The following is an 8,487-nucleotide window of genomic DNA, read 5'->3' as shown; positions in this document are numbered from 1 at the left end:
ACTGCTAAAAGGTTGGGGGGAATCGAGCTGGCATTTTAACAAAACAGATCACACAGTGGAATATCAAAAGCAAGAGAAGGGAATCAGAACATAAAATATGAGTACCAGCGTGTGTTACTTACCCAGACTCTTAGCTTATTGCAGAGGGTAACCCGGACCCCGGGTCTGCTCCTGTCACCTGTGCCTGCTAAGCAATAGCTGCCATGCGTGAGTGTATCTCCACCCACGCTGACCAGGCTGCTGTGCAGATCAGCAATGCCTGCTGGGAACTCTATTGCCTGGACCATGGCATCCAGCTCAACAGCCAGATGCCAGGTGACAAGACCGCTGGGGAGGAGATGACTCCAGCACCTCCTTCAGTGAGACAGGGTCTGGCAGGCTTTGTCCCCAGGGCACTGTTTGTAAATCTGGAACCCACTGTCACCGATGAATTTCACACTGGCACCTACTGCCAGCTCTTTTACTCTGAGCTTCTCATCACAGGCAAGGAAGATACTGCCAATAACTGTGCCCGAGGGTGTTACATGGTTGGCAAGGAGACGACTGACTTTGTCTTGGATTGAATTTTGGAAACGGGTTGACCGTGCACAGATCTTCAGGGCTTCTTGGTTTTCCACAGTTTTGAAGGCGGAACCTCTGTGCCGGTGGAACTTCTTTTGACCAATTATGGCAAGGTGTCCAAGTTGGAGTTCTCATTTATGCAACCCCTCAAGTTTCCACAGCTGGAGTTGAGCCCCTACACCTCCATCCTCACTACCCACACCACCCGGAAGCACTGTGATTGTGCCTTCACGGTGGACAATAAGGTCATCTCTGAAGTCTGTCATAGAAACCTCTGTATGGAACGCCCGGCCTACTCTAACCTTAACCGCCTTGTTAGCCAGATTGTGTTTTCCATCACTGTTTCCCTCAGATGTGATGGAACCCTGAATGCTGATCTGACAGAATTTCAAACCAACCTGTTGCCCTATCTCTATACCCACTTTCCTCTGACCACATAGGTCCATCATCTCTGCTGAGAGAGCCTACCATGAACCACTTTCTGTAGCACAGATGACCAATGTGTGCTTTGAGCCAGCCAACTAGATGGTGAAATGGGACTCCCACCATGGTAAATACATGGCTTACTGCCTATTGTGCTGTGGTGATGTGGTTCCCAAAGATGTCAGTTCTGCCATTGCCACCATCAGGACCAAGCACAGCATCCAGTTTGTGGACTGGCACTCCACTGGCTTCAAAGTGGGCATTAATTATTAGCCTCCCATATGGTGCCTGGTGGAGACCTAGCTCAAGTACAGAGTTGTGTGCATGCTGGGCAACTCCACAGCCATTGCTGAGGCCTGGTCTTTTCTGGGCCACAAGTTTGACCTGTTGTATGCCGAGTGTGCCTTTGTTCACTAATATGTAGGTGAGGACATGGAGGAAGGAAAGTTGACTGAGGCCCGTGAGAACATGGTAGCCCTTGAGAAGGATTATGAGGAGATTGGTGTGGATTCTGTTGAAGGAGAGGGTGAAGAAGAAGGAGAGGAGTACTAATTACCGTTCCTTTCAGCATGTTACCCTCACAACTTTATCTTCGACATTAGCTGACAGGGATTCAAGCTTTCTGGTTAGATTGTCTTCATTTTAGCTGTGATCATATCTTACTTTTCCATGGGTACCTGTAAGATTTTTCCATCATGTTTCAAAGTAAAGGCTTTAAGAAAGAAAAAAAAATGAGTACCCAAATTTGACCGAACATATGACCATAAAAATAAATGTTAATTGTTCTACTCACCTATTAAGAGACTCACAGTTACAGAGAGAGTGGAATCCAGTTATGAGTGATACAGGAGGTGTGTGTAAAACAGTGAAGCCCATGAAGGCTGAAGATGTAGAGAGTTGGGCAGACATTGCTGTAGCGTGAATCCCGCCCCCCCTCCCAATTCAAATGTTGAAGCCTTAATCTCTCTATGTGGTTATATATTGCAGATAGGGCTTACAAAGAGTTATTAAGGTTAAATGTGTTCCAAAGAGTGGGGCCCTGATCTGATAGAGCTGGTGCCCTTACAGGAAGAGAAAGAGACACTAAAACATTGTCTTTGCCATGTGGAGACACAGAAGGTGGTAGTCCCCAAGCCAGGAAGCGAGATCTTAACAGAATGTGGCTATTTGGCACTCTCATCTTGGATTTTCTAGCCTCCACAGCTGTGATAAAATACATTTTTGTTTTTAGAGTCACCCAGTCTATGGTATTTCTTAGGGCAGCCCAAACCAATGAACAGAGATAAAAGAAGCAAATGCCAATAGAGCAAGAGAGAGGAAGAGAGAAAGCAGCAATCATAACTATATGGTTGTATTCAGAATAAAAGTATTAAATTAGGTAAAAAGGGCACTTGATAATGGTAAATCATGATGCAATTTAATGTGATAAAAGAGTTGTCATGGAAACCACAGTGCCAAAGTTAAAGGAAACAGAAATAGATAGAAATGTTTTAATAATAGAAAACTTTAATTCTTACCTTTTAACTACTGATAAAGTACAAAAAAAAAAAAAAAGGAAGTAAGAATATGGACACTTTGAATGACAAAATGAATAAGTTAGCTTTTACAGATACACATTAAGGCATGTACTCAGAAAACACTGTACTGTGCTTTCATGTATCATTGAAGAAGTCATGCAAATTATATATCAAGCTGTAAAGAAAATTGCAATCAATTCTCCCAAGTAGAAATAGACAATATTTTCTGACAATGCAATGAAATAAAAAATTAATAATAAAAACAGAAGAAAAAAAAACCTTACCTTTTGGAAACAAAAGAATACTGTTTAAATTCTTAAAACTGAAATTGCAAAATATTTAGAAAAAAAACAAAAATTAAAACAACATACTGGAGACTGAGATCTCGGTAAAGCAGCATTTAGAGTAAAATTCATAGCATTAAATATTTAAAAATTAAGAATCAAAGTAAGTGAATTTTAAACATCAAATACCATAATTTATAAAATAATGTGCATTGGAGAAAACAGAATAAAACATTAATAAAGAGGGGCACCTGGGTGGCTCAGTGGGTTAAGCCTCTGCCTTTGGCTCAGGTCATGATCCCAGGGTCCTGGGATCGAGCCCCACATCAGGCTTTCTGCTCAGCGGGGAGTCTGCTTCGCTTCCTCTCTCTGCCTGCCTCTCTACTTGTGATCTCTCTCTCTATCAAATAAATAAATAAAATCTTTTAAAAAAATTAATAAAGATAAAAGCAAAAGTTAATGAATTAAAAGAATTTTTAAAATGGCAAAACTAAGTCTCCAAGTTGCATCTGAATAAAATATTAAAACTGTTGGTTATTCTCATTTTTTTGAAATTAAAAAAATTAATTTTACTTTCAGTATGGTTATATACATTGTTACAGTTTCCAGTGTACAATATAATGAATCAACAATTACATATATTACTCAATGTTCATCAGGATGAGTGTACTCTTAATCCATATCATTTGTTTTATCTATTCCTCATCTATTTGCCCTCTAGTAACCATCAATTTGTTCTTTGTAGTTAGGAATCTATTCTTTGGTCCCTTTCCCCCTCTTTGTTCATTCTCTTTCTTAGAGTGACATGTGAGTAACATCACGTGGTATTAATATTTCTCTGACTTACTTTGCTTAGCCTCATACTCACTGGCTCCATCCAGGTAATTGAAAATGACAAGATTTCATTCTTTTTTTTTTTTTTTTAAAGATTTTATTTATTTATTTGACAGAGAGAAATCACAAGTAAGCAGAGAGGCAGGCAGAGAGAGAGGAGGAAGCAGGCTCCCCGCTGAGCAGAAAGCCCAATGTGGGGCTCGAACCCAGGACCTGGGATCATGACCTGAGCCGAAGGCAGCGGCTTAACCCACTGAGCCACCCAGGTGCCCCAAGATTTCATTCTTTTTTATGGCTGAGTAATATTCCATTGTATATATATTCTTTATCCATTCATTGTTCAATGGACACTTGGGTTCTTCCCACAATTTAGCTATTGTAAATGATGCTAAAGTAAACAGAGGGGTGTGCATATTCTTTTGAACTAGTGTTTTTGTATTTTCTGGGTTGTAGGAAAATATATTGAACATAAATTTGCTGTATTAATGACATATATATTAGTGTGGCATTAATTATATTCACAGTGTTATACAATGATCATCACTATTTTCAAGATATTTTCATCACCCTAAACAGCAACTCTGTACCCATTAAGCAATAGCTCTCCATTCTCCCTCCTCCCAGCTCATGGTAAATGCTAATGTTGTTTTTCTCCATGAATTTGCATATTCTAGGTATTTCCTCTAAATGGAATCATACAAGATCTGTCCCTTTTTGTCTGGCTTATTTCATTTAACATGATGTCCTCAAGGTTCATCCACTTCGTAACATAGATCACCTCCATGACTTTCTATGTCTGAACAATATTCCTTGTATGTATAATCACATTTGTTTATGCACTCATCTGTTGGTGGATGTTTGGAATGCTTCCACCTTTTGGCTACTGTGAACAGTGTTGCAGCATTCATTAATTTTTGCCAGGGAAAAGGCAGAAATGGGTGAAATTAAAAAAAAAAGAATCGAGAAATAATCTCAGAAATTAAAGAAACTGATAGGAGGTGTTTTTGGTCAACCACCCAAATAAATTTTTAAAAACTTTGATTAAAGGGCACCAGGGTGGCTCAGTGGGTGGGGTCTTCAGCTTGGGTCATGATCTCAGGGTCCTGGGATCAAGTCCCACATCAGGCTCTCTGCTCAGCAGGGAGCCTCCTTCCCCCCACCCTGCCTGCCTCTCTGCCTACTTGTGATTTCTGTCTGTGAAATAAATAAATAAAATCTTTAAAAAAAACTTTGATAAAAATATTTAATTCTAGAAAAGCTAAAGTTCTAAGGTTGGCCCCAGAAGGGTCTGAAAGCTTAAAGAGATGAATTATACTAGAAAAAAAAAAGAGAAGTTGGGGGGAGCTGGCTCTCTCTTCACCTATGACGTACAAATATTTTCCCAAGGAAGCTCTTTTGATCTTTTTGTTATAATTTTTTAATCAACATATAATGTATTATTAGCCCCAGGGGTATGGGTCTGTGAATCACCAGGTTTACACACTTCACAGCACTCACCATAGCACACACCTTCTCCAATGTCCATAACCCAACCACCCTCTCCCTCCCCCTCTCCCCCTGGCAACTTTCAGTTTACTTTGTGAGATTAAGAGTCTCTTATGGTTTGTCTCCCTCCCAATCCCATCTTGTATCATTTATTCCTTTCCTATCCCCCAAACCCCCCACTTCCTGATATGAGGAAGTGATCTCCACTTCCTCATATCAGGGAGATCATATGATAATTGTCTTTCTCTGATTGACTTATTTCGCTAAGCATAATACCCTCTAGTTCCATCCACATTGTTGCAAATGGCAAGATTTCATTTCTTTTGATGGCTGCATAGTATTCCTTTGTGTATATATACCACCCCTTCTTTGTCCATTCATCTGTTGGTGGACATCTAGGTTCTTTCCATAGTTTGGCTATTGTGGACATTGCTGCTATAAACATTTGGGCGCACGTGCCCCATTGGATGACTACATTTATATCTTTAGGGTAAATACCTTGTAGTGCAATTGCTGGGTTGTAGGGTAGCTCTATTTTCAACTTTCTGAGGAACCTCCATGCTGTTTTCCAGAATGGTTTCACCAGCTTGCATTCCCACCAACAGTGTAGGAGGGTTCCTCTTTTTCTGCATCTTCACCAACATCTGTCATTTCCTGACTTGTTAATTTTAGCCATTCTGACTGGTGTGAGGTGGTATCTCATTGTGGTTTTGATTTGTATTTCCCTGATGCCGAGTGATGTGGAGCACTTTTTCATATCTCTGTTGGCCATCTGGATGTCTTCTTTCATGTCCTCTGCCCATTTCTTGATTGCATTATTTGTTCTTTGGGTGTTGAGTTTGATAAGCTCTTTATAGATTTTGGATACTAGCCCTTTATCTGATATGTCATTTGCAAATATCTTCTCCCATTCTGTCAGTTGTCTTTTGATTTTGTTAACTGTTTCCTTTGCTGTGCAAAAGCTTTTGATCTTGATGAAGTCCCAATAGTTCATTTTTGCCCTTGCTTCCCTTGCCTTTGGTGATGTTTCTAGGAAGAAGTTTCTGTGGCTGAGGTTGAAGAGGTTGCTGCCTGTGTTCTCCTCAAGAATTTTGATGGATTCCTGTCTCACATTGAGGTTCTTCACCCATTTTTGAGTGTATTTTTGTGTGTGGCGTAAGGGAATGGTCCAGTTTCATTTTTCTGCATGTCGCTGTCCAATTTTCCCCACACCATTTGTTGAAGAGACTATCTTTTTTCCACTGGACATTCTTTCCTGCTTTATTGAAGATTAGCTGACAATAGAGTTGAGGGTCTATTTCTGGGTTCTCTGTTCTGTTCCACTGATCTATGTGTCTGTTTTTGTGTCAGTACCATATTGTCTTGATGATGACAGCTTTGTAATAGAACTTGAAGTCTGGAATTGTGATGCCACCAACTTTGGCTTTCTTTTTCAACATTCCTCTGCCTGTTTGAGGTCTTTTCTGGTTCCATATAAATTTTAGGATTATTTGTTCCATTTCTTTGAAAAAAAATTGATGGTATTTTGCATTAAATGTGTAGATTGCTTTAGGTAGCACAGACATTTTCACAATATTTGTTCTTCCAATCCATGAGCATGGAACATTTTTCCATTTCTTTGTGTCTTACTCAATTTCTTTCGTGAGTACTTTATGGTTTTCTGAGGACAGATTCTTTACCTCTTTGGTTAGGTTTTTTCCTAGGTATCTTATGGTTTTAGGTGCAGTTGTAAATGGGATTGACTCCTTAATTTCTCTTTCTTCTTTCTTGCTGTTGGTGCATAGAAATGCAACTGATTCCTGTGCATTGATTTTATATCCTGCTACTTTACCGAATTCCTGTATGAGTTCTAGCAGTTTTGGAGTGGACTCTTTTGGGTTTTCCACATAAAGTATCCTATCATCTGTGAAGAGTGACAGTTTGACTTCTTCTTTGTGGATTTGGGTGCCTTTTATTTTTATTTTTTTTGTTGTTGTCTGATTGCTGAAGCTAGGACTTCTAGTACTATGTTGAATAACAGTGGTAATAGTCGATATCCTTGCTGTGTTCCTGATCTTAGGGGAAAAGCTCTCAGTTTTTCCCCATTGAGAATGGTATTCGCTGTGGGTTTTTCATAGATGGCTTTGATCATATTGAGGTGTATGTACCCTCTATCCCTACATTGTGAAGAGTTTTGATCAAGAAAGGATGCTGTACTTTGGCAAATGGTTTTTCAGCATCTATTGAGAGTATCTTATGGTTCTTGTTCTTTCTTTCTTTCTTTCTTTTTTTTTTTTTTAAAGATTTTATTTATTTATTTGTCGGAGAGAGAGAGAGAGAGAGAGCGAGAGTGAGCACAAGCAGATAGAGTGGCAGGCAGAGGCAGAGGGAGAAGCAGGCTCCCTGCTGAGCAAGGAGCCCGATGTGGGACTCGATCCCAGGACGCTGGGATCATGACCTGAGCCGAAGGCAGCGGCTTAACCCACTGAGCCACCCAGGCGTCCCTTGTTCTTTCTTTTATTAAGGTATTGTATGACATTCATTGATTTGCGGGTGTTGAACCAAACTTGCAGCCCAGGAAAAAATCCCACTTGGTCGTGGTGAATAATCATTTTAATGTACAGTTGGATCCTATTGGCTAGTATTTTGGTGAGAATTTTCGCATCTCTGTTCATCAAGGATCTTGGTCTATAATTCTTTTTTTTTTTTTAAGATTTTATTTATTTATTTGACAGACAGAGATCACAAGTAGGCAGAGAGGCAGGCAGAGACAGAGAGAGGAGGAAGCAGGATCCCTGCTGAGCAGAGAGCCCGACTCGGGGCTCGATCCCAGGACCCTGGGATCATGACCCAAGCCAAAGGCAGAGGCTTCAACCCACTGAGCCACCCAGGGGCCTCTGTAATTCTTTTTTTTTTTTTTTTTTTTTGATGGGCTCTTTGTCTGGTTTTGGGATCAAGGTAATGCTGGCCTCGTGAAATGAATTTGGAAGCTTTCCTTCCATTTCTACTTTTTGGAATAGTTTCAGGAGAATAGGAATTAATTCTTCTTTAAATGTTTGGTAGAATTCCCCTGGGAAGCCATCTGGCCCTGGGCTCTAGTTTGTTGGGAAATTTTTGATGACTGCTTCAATTTCCTTACTGGTTATGGGTTTGTTCAGGTTTTCTATTTCTTCCTGGTTCAGTTGTGGTAGTTTATATGTCTCTAGGAATACATCTATTTCTTCCAAATTGTCAAATTTGCTGGGATAGAGTTTCTCATAATATGTTCTTGTAATTGTTTGTATTTCTTTGGTGTTGGAGCCCTTTTGATCTTAATCAGTTGATCACTCCATTGGTTTTCAAGCTTTTCTAGATCAAGAAAAGCCACTGTTTTTTATGAGGTAAAGGTGATATGAGTGCCAAAA

General features: G+C 40.0%; 1 pseudogene; it reads left to right on the top strand.

The window, feature by feature from the left end:
- The first annotated feature begins 203 nt into the window (after positions 1–203).
- LOC111156972 lies at positions 204–1,536 on the top strand (annotated as a pseudogene).
- Positions 1,537–8,487: the final 6,951 nt, after the last annotated feature.

Source organism: Enhydra lutris, unplaced genomic scaffold (genome assembly GCF_002288905.1).
Source record: "Enhydra lutris kenyoni isolate GAN:26980312 unplaced genomic scaffold, ASM228890v2 scaffoldscaffold50, whole genome shotgun sequence".
In the NCBI taxonomy this organism is placed as follows: domain Eukaryota; kingdom Metazoa; phylum Chordata; class Mammalia; order Carnivora; family Mustelidae; genus Enhydra; species Enhydra lutris.
Note: the sequence above shows the minus strand (reverse complement) of the source record. Positions and strands in the feature narration are given on the sequence as shown.